We start from the raw sequence: 15312 nt of genomic DNA, 5'->3' as shown, positions 1-15312 counted from the left end.
AACCCTCTAGCCATGTTACCTGCATTACTAAATATCTTCCAGTCCTTTGAATATGCTTCAGGTTTCCAGATAAACAATTCTAAATCAGATATCATCTGCACAACACTCCTCCTCCTACAATAAACTCTCTTCAGCAACTAATAGACTTATGCTACTAAAAATGAACGTCCTACTGAAACTGGTCTTCCTGTTCCAAGCTATAGCTTGCAATATCCTGTCCTTGCTTTCACAGGAACATAGGAAGCTGCCATATACTGAGTCAGACCATTGGTCCATCTAGCTCAGTATTGTCTTCACAAATTGGCAGTGACTTCTCCAAGGTTGCAGGCAGGAATCTCTCTCAGCCCTATCTTGGAGAAGCCAGGGAGGGAAGTTACCTTCTGCTCTTCCCAGAGCAGCTCCATCCCCTGAGGGGAATATCTTACAGTGCTCACACATCAGGTCTCCCATTCATATGCAACCAGGGCAGAGCCTGCTTAGCTAAGGGGACAAGTCATGCTTGCTACCACAAGACCAGCTCTCCTCCTGGCAACAAATTCTTGAAAGCTTTCTGCATAACTACAAAAAGCCCTGTTTGCAAAAGCAATTTTCTATATGCATACTAAAGGAGAACCTGAAGCTCTTGACCTCCTCTCTTACTTAGAAGCTGTTCAGCTCCATCAAATTCCAACTTTATTACATACTAAAGACCCCCAACACTGGACAGCTTCTGAAACAAGCTGTTGTAGACCCTACTCATTTGAAAAAAAAAGAAAAGACTATGGCAGTCTAATAAAGAATGCCCTTTGTCTGCTACTGTCACCCTTTTCTTTGGACTGTTCTGCAATGCTGGGACAAATGGGGACTAGCTTTAGCACAGCTCAATCTCCACAATCTGGAAAAACATTATATCATGTGCGCCAATAGCTTTATTTCTAAAAACAAAATACTAATGAGACAACAGCTCATCAGTTCAGATGCACTTCATTGCCCTGGTTTGAATACCTCCAACTCTCTAGTTTTATTTCTTCTAAAGGGCGACTCTCTCTCCTAAGCAGAGCATTCACCATTTAGAAAAGTACAGTCATCGCTCAACAGCCGTGGTTTTCCCAACTGGGGTTTTGAGTATCCACGACTGGGAAATTGTGACCAGTCTCACAACTGTGACCCAAGTATCCGTGGTTTGGTGAGATTTTTTATTATGGCGGGGGGTGGGGTGGGGTGGGGGGTTTCTGCAATTTGGGTGGGTTCAGAGGTTCAATCTGCTCATTCCTCTTGCTGACCCTGCCAACTCCTTGTGATTTAAAATGACTTCGACTGGTGTTTTGGGGTTCAGAATTTTCAAGAGGTTCAATTTGCTCACTCCTCTTGCTTATTCTTGGTTATTTTAAGAGATTCCGGGTGATTTGTGGCAATTTGGGGGGTATTTTTTCTTCGATTTTTTGGACTTTTCGTGATGACTGTTCCCCTAACCCCCTGTTTCCCATTGATTTCAATTGCTCACCAGCTGCGAATCTGCCAACAGTGAGATTTTGCCGGAATGAAACCTTTGTGGTTGGCGAGGGTCCGGGATGATTGTATACTGTCGATTTCACCTCCCTCCCTTCTGGGTCTCTATCCAAAATCTACATTCTGCTTACTTCTGCCAAATGGAACATTTCTCCATCATATATAAAGAAATGGGAATCAGATCTGAACATGGTCGTTCATACCAGAACTAACCTGGAGGCAGATATGGTTGTCTTATTCACTGCTGTCCTCTTCTTTAAACATTAGGGAATTTGCTTTCAAAACCATGACAAAGTGGCATTTACCCCCTACCAGGCTCTCAGTTATATTCCCTGCTGCTGCTTCCAAATGCTGGAAGGGAAGCAATCAGAAAGGTACACTCTTTTTTACTCATGGTGGATATGTCTGTTTCTGCAAAGGTTTTGGCTAAGGATACAAGCTATCCTTCAGTCACAACTTCCACTTCCTCCTATTCGTTTTCTGCTGGATTTACCACTACGATCACTCCTTTCAAAAGCTCACAAAGAACTCTTCTTCCTACTGAGTACTGCAGCAAAGTTAGTTCCATGCAGTAAATGGAAGAAGTGAAGCCACATCTCTATCTGTTGATGGTTTGTTAGGAACTGGGATTTAATATACCAAGATAAAATTTCCTCAGACGTAAAACAGGGCCACTATTCTGCCAATCTATTTTTGTTCTCTAGGTGGCACATATTTGGGGACTATTATTGCTCAAGGTAAAGATAATCCAGCTGACAGACTACCAGTTATGCTAACATGGTAACTGCACTCTATTTCCTCCCTTTTCCACCATTCAAGCTGTATTATTTTCTCTAATTATATTTTATTAATGTTTTCATTAACATCTCAACATATTCTATGTTGCTGTGTTGGAAAATGTGCAAACACTTGCATCCTGCTTGTTTTTAAATATTGTATTTCTTATTGAGAAAAAAGAAAAAAGAAAAACTCAATTACATTTTTTTTAAAGTGAGGCAGAAGCCCACAGCCTGAGTGTCCATAGAGTTGGGCACCAGGAGCGCCCGGCAGTGGGGAAACTCCCCAAATGCACAGTACTCCTCATGTGGTGCATTGTGGGATGCCAGGGCACTTTCCAGATTACATGCTGTTTAGCAGTAAAATGTTTCGGCTTGGCAGGATCATTTTGAAAATGTAAATAGCTTGCACAACCCTCCTACAATGGGAAAGTACAGCTTTTTTTTTTTTTTTTTGCATTTGTGTGGGCATGTGAGTGGCGGAGTAAGGGGAAGCCTCCTGCTCGTGTGTGGGGAGTCAGAGAGGAGCCTTCCTCCCGGCCAGCCTTCCCCACTGCCAGGTACGTTGGCTGTGTAAACAACCTTTTTGTTTTTAGATGATAGGTGGTTGTGTCATAGCCTGTATCATGTGAGAAGAGGCATTCCCTCCTGTGTGTGAGTGAAGGGAGAATGCTTCTTTTAAGGTGGTTTTTACCATATGCAATTTTTTAAAATAGGTGTTATTTGCATGAAAAGTAATAGGTTTTTTTGGTTTTTTTAAAAATCTGGTTCTTGGTTAATTGTGGCACTTTTAAAGTTGATTTAAAGAAGTTTCTTTTAAAAAATTGATCTAAAGATTACGTGATGAAATATTTGCTCTGTTAAGGATCAAAACACTGTTATCAACCCAGTACCTTTGCCACTATTATGTCTAAAAGTGATGGTCCAAGACCTCAAATATTTAGTCCCTAACAAAGGTGAAATCTGAATAAAAATTCCAGGCCCAAGCCAAGCAATTTATCCCATAAACCATGCAGTACCTTTGCATGTGGCTCATGTGCAGTACCTTTGGGTGTGGGCTCATTCAAGCCCACACCCTGGATTATCATGTTACTTTACTTGGTACATGGGTATCATGCACTGCCTCAAAGGAACTCAAAGTAGCAATTTATACACACTGCAACACAGTGTGAAGGTTGGGTTGAAGGCCACACACACGCGCACACCAGCACACACACACACACAACACCCTGCTGGATAAGGCCCAAGGCCCATCTAGGCCAGCATCCTGTTTCACACAGTGGTCCACCAGATGCCTCTGGGAAGCCCACAGGCAAGAGCTGAGGGCATGCCCTCTTTCCTACTGTTACTCCTCTGCAACTGGTATTCAGAGGCATCTTGCCTCTATGGCTAGAGGTGGCCTATAGCCCTCAGACTAGTAGCTGTCGATAGACCTCTCCTCCATGAATTTAACCAAACCCCTCTTAAAGCCATCAAGGTTGTTGGCTGTCACCACATCTTGTGGCAGAAAATTCCACAAGTTGATTATTTATTTGTTTGGTTTAATTGTTAAATTTTTATACCACCTTTCATTAAAATACCCTCAAGGTGGTTTCCAAAACATTTAAAACAATATAAAACTATAAAACTACTCAATAAGAATTAAAATGTAATAGTCATCTCAGTCATCTTTTTTCTAAAATAAAAAGTCTTAGGTGTTGTAGCCTTGCCTCATAAGGAAGGTGCCTCATACAGAAGGTTCTCTATGCCCCTGATCATCTTGGTTCTCTCTCTCCCCCCCTCCCCCCCCCCACACACACCCCAGTGGCAGAGCTGTGTTCAGAATCAGGTCTGCTGCAAATACCTATCAAACAGTGAGTGGCAATTCAAAGGGCAGCACTGACCCGCAAGGTGGAGGGAGAATTGAATCTTCCCCACACCCATGCCCTCCTAATAGTTTTCCTCTGAAACTATTTCTTTTAACCTTTTACTTCCAAGAGGCTCCATGACTGGAAATAGCCCCATAGGAGAAAAGCAGCTAAAAATAAGCAGTCTCTGTCAGAAAAATGTGGGTGAACTTTGTCTGGTAAAGGATGAATCAGCCCCAATCCCATTTATAGAGAATAATCAGAAACCAGGTTGGATCCTGCTACCATCTAGCTATACCCTGAGAGCTAACTATATATGCCTTGGACCACTCAACAGGCTTTATAGATGCAAGTTGCCCACATCCCAAACCACCAGTTTTGTCACTGCACCACACTGGCTCCACTTAAAGGAGATTCAGAGGCAGTGGCTGACATCTACTCACTTGTTCAAGCTAGTCAATGCTAGCTAATTGGACTATGTCCGTGTAGCTTGTGTTCCAGATTTGAATTGCACCAATGCAAACACGTTTGTGCCTGCACAACAAGATGTACAACCTGTGTCATGCCTCATATTTTTTGCAGGGAACTTTTGAATAATGGTGCAAGAGTACAGTTTTGAGCATCTCTATGATTTTGTATAGCTGTGCAATCATCTTGCACTAGTACAGCATTCTTTGTTGTGAAAACTTAGTGGCAGTCAGGATGTCCACCGACATTCTTCTGAATGCCAGTTGCTGGGAGTGTGAAGACTTTGGCCTTCATCCCATCCTGTGGGCTCTTCAAGAGCATCTGGCTGCCCATTGTTGAAAATGAGTTTCAGAATTAGATGGATCCTTGGTCTGATCCAGGAGGAGAGGGCTTCTTATATTCTTATCAGCCTCTTTGGATCTATGATTGCAGGGGATTTTATTGTACTTGTGGGACCTAAGACTTCCAAAAGGTGCCACTGTGGAGTGATCAGCAGGGATGGGGCATGTTGCACAGCCTAGCCACCCCCTGTTCATATCTTCATTTTCTCTCATTGACCCCTTCCCCTTCAAAGCCTCCCACAGATCCTTGGTCATCAGTCTTTGTCTTTGGTGTCTTCCACATAGCAGAAAAGAGGAACTTGGGAACTAAGCTATAGTTCCGTGAGCAATACTACAACTCAAACAATGGGGATGTGGCCAAAGCTCAGTGGCAGAGCATCTGCTATGCATGCAGAAGGACACAGGTTCTATCACATCTCCAGGGAGGGCTAGAGAAGACTTCTGCCTGAAAACTTGGAGAAGCTGCTGCCAGTCAATCTAAACAATACTGAGCTAAATTGATCAGTGGTCTAACTCAGTATATAAGGTAACTTCCTATGTTTCCACTGGCTTGGAGAATTTAACAGGAGCTCTGCCAGATGATGATTTTACTTTGGAAGGGAAGGTGTACACTCGCGTATCATCCAGATTTACATCAAAGTCCCTGAGAGCTATTGGGGAGCACTCCATACAAGATTCAGGTTTTTCATTGCGCAATGGAGCTTAGCCTGATTTATGTGTGGGGTAAAAAATTCTACTTTTTGTGTTGGGTCTTTTGGGTGAATTCGAAATATCTGATATATGCTGCAGTAAAGCCTCGCATTAAAGCCATGGTAAAGCCTGCTGTCTGGGAAAGACCCTGCTAGACTTGTTCTCTTCTCTGACTAGCTCCCGTGATGTTTTTTATCTTCCTACTTGGCTCCTTTCTGTCCTAGATCCTGGAGCTTATGCTCCTCCTCCTCCTCACCAAGGTCTTCTTCTTTCCTTCTATATGGTTACAGATAAACATTGAATCAATTCCTTGCTCACTTTCCATGGTCAGTTTTCCTCCCAAGCTGGGTGATCAGGTCCCCATCATAACCAGCTTCTCAAATTTAAATGGAATTGTTTAAAGAAAAGAGGTGTGTGTGTGTGGTGGGGGGGAGATTCTGTTTTTCATGGATTTTGCGCTGCTAGAAAGTAGCTTAAAAAACAACCACCACCAGTGGTCAGAGTTGTTTCCCCTGTGTCAGAAGCTCTTTTTAATATGTGCATATGATTAGTAGGCAATGCTTTCTACAACCCACAGTTCAAAGTGGAACCCGCACATCTCAGTTTACCTTTACTTTAGGATCATTGTGTATATGTGTGTGAGTGTCACAGCCTTGTAATTTCACAGCCTTGTAATTTAATAGAAAGTACAATATGATGGTTCATCACCACTTTGAAACTGTGATGGAGTCACTTCCTCCCTCCCTCCCTCCCTCACACACAAATCTGTCAGAATTAAGATGTCTGTAGAATTGATACTTCAGATGTAGAAAAGTATGGGCAATCCCTAGTCCCTGGAATTGTTCCCTCTCTTCCCTCTCTCTGCAAATATTACTAGGTTTGCTTCAGATTAAAGAAAGTTATCAGTTGTAGAAGTGCTACATAAAACTGAATTATAGATGGCTGATGCCCTTATAAATATAATAGAGAAGTTAAGAAGTGAGAAATACCATCAAAGCAGACATGCTTGAGTGACAAATTGCCAGTTTGAAAGGAGAGTAAATTCGAAGCATTTGAATGCCAAAGGAATATCAATCAAGTTCTAACTGGCGCTCTTTTGTAGTACCAGTTAATTTTTGTAGATACAGGAGTATCATTCAGATCTCAGTAGTTCTCAGTAGTTCTACTGACAGAAGAGGGAAAGATGGCCAAGGAAATGAAATAAATCCTTTCCAAGGTAATATATAATTGCTTGTATTGCTGATCAATATGCCAAAAAGAGGAACTAACTTTGGAAGGTACTGCAGCATACAGGCAGGAAAAGCATATTGAAAATGACAGCTTGTCTGAAATATTATTTCTTTCCTTTAAGATTCTTTGTTCAAGAGTACAAAAGCTCCATCTAAAGCACCTGATCAAACGATACATAGATAACCAAAGGCTGGATTTGGTTTTGCATCTCCTCCTGTTTTGCCATTCCTCAGGGGGAAGTCATCCATACAGAGAACAGCCAACATTTTTCTTCCGACATAAAGAACCACATTGCTCTTAAAAGGCTACCCATAATCAGAAGCACACAAAACTTCTTTTTCCTTTCCCCATTTTAATTTCCTTCAGCAATTTAGCACCTCTTTGCAGCTCACACATATGGAACAACCAGGGAAATTTCTTAACACCCCTTTTGGCAAGTCACATGGAGAGAACCACCACAGTATTTTTCATTTTCAGAGCCTAGGGCCAGACAGACTCTGAATAAAGAGCATCCAGCCCAAAACCAAAGAACACGAAAAATATATATTAATTTCTTTTAGCAACTGACACCCTTAGGCAACAGGCAAGCAAAGAGCATGAACATCTAAAGTCATTTTTAAAAAGCGACCAGTAGAAAAGAACACAGTGTCAATTCAAAACAATATATTCTATGCACACAAAGGAATGCAAGAAGAGGAGATTGGCCATGCTGGGTGCTGGTGCCATTAAAGCCAGAGACAGTAAACCATTTGGCTACCTGAGTTTCTAAGACCAAAGCATGCTTGTTCAAAAGGTGACTGGATACATAAATAAAGAAAATGCCAAGGGGCCTTTCCCTATCCTTTCCCCTTCATAACTTGTTCTTGTTTTGCATCTTTCCCCTTTTCTTTGATGCAAAGGTGGCTGAGCATACTAGTTTAGAAGGAGAGATTAAGGCACATACACAAACTCCCTATTGTACACCAAACACACACTTGTTCATGCTAGGACGTGACCTGTTAAAAGAACAGTTTAAAAACAAGCTGTTTTACATCCACAGTGAATCAGTTCACAGCAAAAATCCTGAACCTGGATTTCCCACTGTGGTTGATTTCTATCCCATGCCGTTCCAATTCTAATCTTATGGAAAGATCTGTTTCTTCACCAATAATGGTTCCACACATGAATAGGAGTATGCCAGGCTAGTTGTCTTTCCACAGATTTGTTTGACTGTTGGAGCCTGTTCATCCTCAGTGACAAGAAACCCAACTGAGCATACTGATGAAACGCTGGAGCAATAGTAATGTTGAGCATATCAACATAGGAGTCAACAGCTACGGAATAGATGTTAGGATGAGTATATCCATTTCTGGAGGAAATGGAGGACCAAACCACACACTACATTAAGCAAGTACTTGGCCCTAGTTGGCTTGTTTTTCATTCCCTAAACAGCAGCCGTGGATGACTCCCTCTTCTGGATCAGGGCCATGGCAAGCAGAGGAGCAGGGCTTTAATCCTTTGCTCCTGCCATGGTCCTGATCTGGAATGGGACTCACTGTAGCAGCTATTTGCCCTGGGTGTGACACATTGGCACTAATGGGAGCTCCTCTCTCAGGGCAGAGAGCAGCCAAGGAGGGCTCCAATCCATATTGGGACTGTTGTGGCAATAAAGCCCCCCTTCCCCCATATCATCATTCCAATTGAGATCAAGCCCTAACTAACTGGAAGAATAAACAAGAAGTTCTGGTAAGAACACATCTACCTTCTTTCCTTTCACTATAATCTTAATTGATAATTACTATCTTCACAAGTTAGCCCACTTCCACCTTAAATGTTAATGCATCCACCATCTGGAATTGGGGTGCATGACATCATCACAAACTACACCACTGAGGTGTCCCTACAACTGTACCAAATCTGGTTCAAATCAGTTAGACAGTTCACAAGTTAGCTCATTTGTGCCTCAAATGTTCACACATCCACCATCTTGAATTGGGGTGGATGATATCACCACAAAGTACACCACTGAGGTGTCCCTAAGTGTCCCAACAACTGTACCAATTTTGGTCCAAATTGGTTCAGGAAATGCGAACTTGATAGGGAAACACACACACGGACACACACATACACAAAGAGAGCTGGGCAGTAGCGTAGGGAGGATGCTGGTGGCCCCTGTTCAGCCTGCCACCAGTGGCCCCCTCCACCCCAGCCATGCCCCCTGCTTTTGATGTCAGACACTCCTGCACCTGACATCAGGGTGTGGCCATGTTAGCTGTGTGCCCCGTATGTAAGTAAAATCCAGCCAGTACAGTGTTTACAGCATGGCGGGGATGGCTTCTCCCTGCTTGTGAAGACGTGTTCCCAGCCACGCTGGGAGCTCAGCGCTGACTGAAACTTCTCAAAAACGGAGTTGAATGTTTATTGTCTATCAACATAATGAATGAACTGTTTTTATAGGCAATAACCAAGCCTAGGAACTGATTAGCAATATAAACTAAAGCTTCAAGTAAAGACTCTTGATGATACAAGTTTATCTGAAGAGAAAAGTCATTGTTTTATCTATCTAGAAAAGCAACAGCCTAGGCCTTTAAGTCAACAATATATCTTCAGTCAGGTTAAAGACATTCCCTGGTTGGTCACACAGGAAGTGAGATTTGATCAGATGAGGTCATTAGTCACAGTCCACAGCAAATTAAGAATGATAACTACAATAGCATCCAATAAACACAAATTATATAGCATAACACGCAAGTAAGATACGAAGGCCCACATAACTATTGCTTAAATTGGCTTCCAACAAATCATAGCATTTTCCTTCAGGAGATCACTGCAGACAGAAAATGAGCAGTCTTTGCAGTTACATATTTATTTTGCTGATTGAACCAGAATTCATTTAAGAAGAGAACCTTATTGACTCTCAAATGTATTGTTACTGCTCTACGTATTGAGATTTCAGTGCCTGGAGCATATTTTGCCAACAATGGAGAAAACAGCCATACATTTTACTGTGCTTGAGGAAAGATATATGTCAACAGGCAGATGTTAATGAATACTGTTTTCAGAAAGGCAAGTTACACTATTCCAATATAGATATTGCTATTTTATTATAATCAGTGAAAATTATATAACTATTCATAGGAATCTTCTCCCATATACAGGCTTTAACTGCATGTATTGAGAGTGGTGTGCTGTTCTCTACCCATCAAAAGAGTTGCATTTGTATACATGAGTTTTGCAGATCTTAAAAGTCTGAACAGCCTAGTGAACAATTATTAACACCTTGTGCTATACTTAGCATTGTGTGGGCTGAGTGTTGCATTGTTACATATTAAACAGGCCATCTTGACTTCATTTGGCCCTTTTAAGATTCTGTGATGTTCTGAACAGGTTCTCCATGATCAATATATGAGCCATGCAAGTTTATTCCCCATATACTAGTCCAATTTTCCCCAATAAAATAAATATACACATTAAAATAGCATTCATATGAAATGCTGTGAGTGAGTGGTCTGGGAGAACCTGACGATGCAGCTAAGCAGCTATGGATCTGGTCAATCTCTTTTATTCCATTTTTAAAATTAAGTCTACACAGTGCTGTTAGCAACTCCACTTGCCCACTTTGCTGTACAAGTCTGCACTGTACATTTATTTAAGAATTTTAATATCCCGCCTTTCAAACCACAGGCCTCACAAAGCAGTGTACATGCCCACACCTTAACTGCAAGCCAGAGGAAGTCAACCTCAACAATCTTAAACCTGCTTACTCAGAAGTCAGTTCCACTGAAATCAGTGGGGTTTTCTGGAAACTATGTATCAGAGCATAAGAGCCCTGATGGCTAAGACAAAAGGTTCATCTTATCTAGCATCTTGCTTCCCACAGCCATCCAGATGCTTCCAGGAAATTCACATGAACAAGTGATCAGGTTCCAGCTCAGGGAAACAAGGAAAGCAGGGATAAGGCACAAGGGAAATTGGGATGAGGCAGAAGCCAAGAGTCTATTCAGTAGCTCTACTAATGATGACCTCATCAGGCTGAGGACCCAGCTCAGAACCTAAGAGCTTGGTGGGGCTAGATTGGCCTGCAGGATCAATTGACGTTATTCAGGTGGTTATTGCAGCCCACCTGAAAACTTGAGGCTGCCTTCGGCTCATTATGGCCAATCTGACAGGCTTGCAATGGAACCAGAGCACAGACAGCAAGGCTGCATTCAGAGATAACAGCTAACTGGAGTTAAAAGTGACTGAAGTTTCTATTTGTAACTCCAAATTACACCGCTGATGTTCACCAAACCGTGGCCTGCCAAACTCCGGTTGTGAGAGAGAGGAGTTCCTCCCATCTGCTCAGCCGCCAAGTCAGCTCAGCAAGCTTCACGGCCTGGCTGTGGGCAAAGCATCACTGCGTCTGCTGCCCAAACACAATTGGCCATGGTCTCGAGGGGGCATGCACTCCATGCTCAGCTAGCTTTGGCTTCACTGACCGGCCTCTTCACACCAATGACAGCTTAACTCCTTCCTCACTCAACTCCCATCTATGTTGTCTTAATAAAATTGCAGCAAAGAAGTAAATAGCACAGCTAATACTTGGCAGTGGAGGGACACATCCTTGCGGGGGGTGGGTGGGTGGGTGTCACAGCTGCCATTGCATTTAAAGCCCTGTCTGCTGCACGGCATGGCATGGTATGGCATGGGAGCTCTAGTAAGCCAAAGCGATGCCTCTTGCCTTCCTCCCCTGCACATCTACCCTCAAAAATAATCTCCCCCCTCCATTCGCCCCCACTGCAGAGCATTATGGTGACCCACGGGCCCACACACATCCACACTGGGAAGAAGAAAGCCCCCTGCACACTTTCAAAACCCCACCATGGAAAATTCCAGCCAGGTTGAGTCATGCATTGGGTTTGGGAGAGTCCCATCCAAACCATAGGCCACAAGCCATCCTCCCTGCCACCCCAAGGGGGAACTCACAGCATTCATTGCTACACAGCACACACACACACACACACACACACACACACACACACACACACACCCAAAGTGCTCATCGTCTTGTGTGTCACATGCTAGGGGATCCCATGTCCCTTCCATCCAAGATATAACACACCTAAGACCCTGCTGCCCCCCTCGCCTCCCTAAAAGGGTGCATCTCAATGTGTTCCCTGCAACACCCTGCCCCACCCACAAAACCTTCTAGACCCTCCGCGCCACATACAAGGGGGATCCTATGTCCTTTCCATCCCCATCCAAAAATATCCATGCCACTGGCCAGGTGTGAGTGGGGAACCTTCACACTTCTACAGTAAAGCAACACAGAGCTTTGAGAAAGAAAGATGTGACTTTATTTTAAAACAGCACTCTGGCAGCCCTGTCATTAGCTGGGCAGGGGCCAGGTGCTTGCAAATTTCTATCCCGACAGCTGACACAGGTGGAGGCAATAGTCCAGTGCACTCTTCAGTAGTTTAAAAGGTGGTGTGCCCTTCTGGCTCCGCACAACTGCCTGCCTCAGAGATAGTCTGGGGGTGGGGAGGTGCTCCCAGGTGTATTTTGTGAAGGCTGCTCTCATAGCCCACGATGCCTTTGTACTGCTAGTGATCCTCAGGGGCTGCACCGCTGCCATCAGCCTGGCATCACCTCCCTCTGGGTGTGCAGCAGGCTCCTCCAGCAGCAGGATGTCTCCCCTCGTCTCACAGATATTGTGGAGGATGCAGCAGGCCACGAGCAGATTTGGCACCAGATCCTCCTCCACATCCAGCAAGCTGAAGAGTGTGCGCCAGTGGGCCTTCATCCTCCCGAATGCCTCTCCACCACCAAGTGGATGCTGCAGTGCCAGTGACTGAAGTGCCTCTCCACGGCATTTCTGGATGCATGGTAGAAGGTTACCATCCACTCCTGCAGGCTGTATCCTGGGTCCCCGAATATCACTGACTTCACCATACTCCTGCTCACCCGGATAGGCATGATGTTGACCCAGGTGCTGGTGCAGAGCATGGAAGTGAGAGGGGAGATCCAGGAAATGGCTGAGTTGTGGCTCCTGACCAACACTCCGACGTAGACATCCATGAAACGACCTGTGGAGTCCACCACACCTTGGAGTCCACCACACCTTGTAGGGTCATGGTGTAGTAGTGCTTCTTCCCAAAGCACTCATTGTGCCCCCCCTCCCCCCCCAATGTGAGTCCTGTCAATACAGTCCAGGATGCCCAGGAACCCCTTCTTTTCAAAGCCTGCCTCCTCCTCCTTTGGGTCACCCACTCAGATCACATCGTCCATGAGCAATTCAGCATGTTCACCACTTTCCTATCTTGCAGATGGTGGATCTGCCGACCGCAAACAGGTTGCTGAGCATATGGTAGTTGGAGTTGAGGCCAGCTTGCAAACGGTTATGGCAGCCCTTCTCCGCACAGAGATTATGTGGCACATCACTGTGTCCTGCCAGCAGAGACAGTACTCCATCTCACTTGCCCAGTAGTCAAAGTTTGCCCTAGACTTCCTGAAGCTATCCCCAAAGCGATCATCATCCCACTCATCTGCATTCTTCATGGATCTCCATGTGCTGTCATACCTGAGAAGCTCCCACCTCCTCCTTTGCTTGGACCACTCCTCATCTAGGGCCCGAATGGCATGTGAGAGCTCACCCCCCACACACACCCTGTTGTCTCTGACTGGCTTCAGTGGCTGCCTTCCCCCTCTCTCATATCTATCTCACACAGCACCGCACAGGTGGCCTGTGAGAACTCAGCATGCTACACCACCAGGTCCTTGGCTGGCTGCAGCTGGTCTATTCTACTCCAGTTGTGCATCTGGGCCACATGCTCTGCATTTATTGTGGCCCTTTGTGGGGCATCAGGGTCAGGGGCTGGTGGATGCTCACCAATAGTCGATGCTGGCTGGTAGGGCTGGGTCAACTGGCTGGTCTAGAGGCAGTAGTAGCTGAACAGGGTCTTCCCTCACTGGTGATTCTGCAGAGAGGGGGCATGGCGAGGAAGAGAATTTTGAGTCAGCACCACCTCCCAACCCCATCCAGTACTCCCAAGGCACATCCACCCTGCCACAACAATCCCATGCCTACACAGACCGCCTATTGCCACCCAACACCCACACCACCCCAATCACCACCTACCACCCACCAAGCTTTCCACTCCTCAACCACTGTGGCCAGAACTCTTCCCCATCCATCTGCCAGCATCCCCGGGCACCGTGCCACAAAAAGCAGCTAAACTTGTCACCCACCTTCTTGATCTGGCTCAAATCCTACATCACCAATAAATCAGTTTGGTTTAGGCTCTACAGCTCTGCAGTGATCTCCATGCGTGTTACTCAAACAGCTGCAACCACTAAACTCTGCACTCTCTAACTGGAGTGGTAGCTTCCTTGGTGCTTTGCTAAATAATCACAGACCCCAACAATTTCAGTTTGGGGAGCAGGATGTGGTCCCCAATCCCCACTTTTATTTATTTATTTATTTATTTATTTATTTATTTATTTATTTACTCATTCATTCATTCATTCATTCAATTTCTATACCGCCCTTCCAAAAATATCTTTTTGGGCGGTTTACACAGAGAAATAACAAATAAATAAAATGGCTCCCTGTTCCCAAAGGGCTCACAATCTAAAAAGAACACAAGAACATAACAACAGCCCTGCTGGACAGAGGCGTAACTAGGGAAAATAGTGCCTAGGGCAAGCACTGAAATTGCGCCCCTGTCCAAACAGGAATGATGGGACTTGTAGTCAACAATATCTGGAAATCCCTGTTAAAAGGAACACTGTACCATCTAGACATGGTTGTTGATCAAAACCTGAAAACATGAGCCATCTCTGTAAAAGACTTAGAACAACAGTCAGTTATGTGAGGATTCCAAGTGTCATTTTCTCTGTCTCATCTCATGCTTTTTAAAAAACATGACTTTGTCCTAGAGGATCACCTGCCCAAATAGCCACTAGCAAAATAGGGGAAGAAGAAGGTGGGGGTGGGGGTGTCTATAAACCAGTGAATGATTCCTGCCAGCCTTTGTCTTATGATGACTGTTGGCTCATGATGGGGTATATGTGCATTCACCACACCAGTGCTTACTTTGACACCAAGAGGGAGGAGGATACATTAGTTTGCCACACTAGACAGAGGCATTTGCAACAGGAGCAGACAGCCAAGTTCTGCCAGAGCCAAAACAAGCCCCTGCCAGACTAAGAAATCATTGTAATTTGCCCCTTCCTGTCACAAGCAGTGTGCTGTTCTTTTATTATTGACTCTAACTCTCAAATATCCCAGTCATGGATGGAAAATTCAGTGTCTATTTACAAGAGACACATTTTCTACATGGAAGTTTCTTCTGTGCAGGTGTTGTGCAGAAACCCATGTGTAGTGACCACCAGGGGCATAGCAAGGTTGGAATGGGCCAAGATGAGATTTTGAAATGGGCCCCCAGCCCCTCAAAGTCCAGGGCCTCCACACATCCCAGGCCCCCAAGGATTTAAGTCTGATATTTCAAAATA

The 15312-nt window shown here is 44.5% G+C and overlaps 1 protein-coding gene across 2 annotated transcripts in view; it reads right to left on the bottom strand.

Annotated features, from left to right (window-relative positions):
- The window catches only part of EOMES (eomesodermin), an 85364-nt gene that overhangs the window by 56456 nt on the left and 13596 nt on the right, over positions 1–15312 (bottom strand). For both annotated transcript variants that reach the window (XM_053266006.1, XM_053266007.1), the window contains exon 2: positions 13688–13775. The gene's annotated coding sequence lies outside the window, so the exon portion shown is untranslated. The remainder of the gene's footprint in view (positions 1–13687; positions 13776–15312) is intronic.

Source organism: Hemicordylus capensis, chromosome 6, assembly GCF_027244095.1.
Source record: "Hemicordylus capensis ecotype Gifberg chromosome 6, rHemCap1.1.pri, whole genome shotgun sequence".
NCBI classification, from domain to species: domain Eukaryota; kingdom Metazoa; phylum Chordata; class Lepidosauria; order Squamata; family Cordylidae; genus Hemicordylus; species Hemicordylus capensis.
Note: the sequence above shows the minus strand (reverse complement) of the source record. Positions and strands in the feature narration are given on the sequence as shown.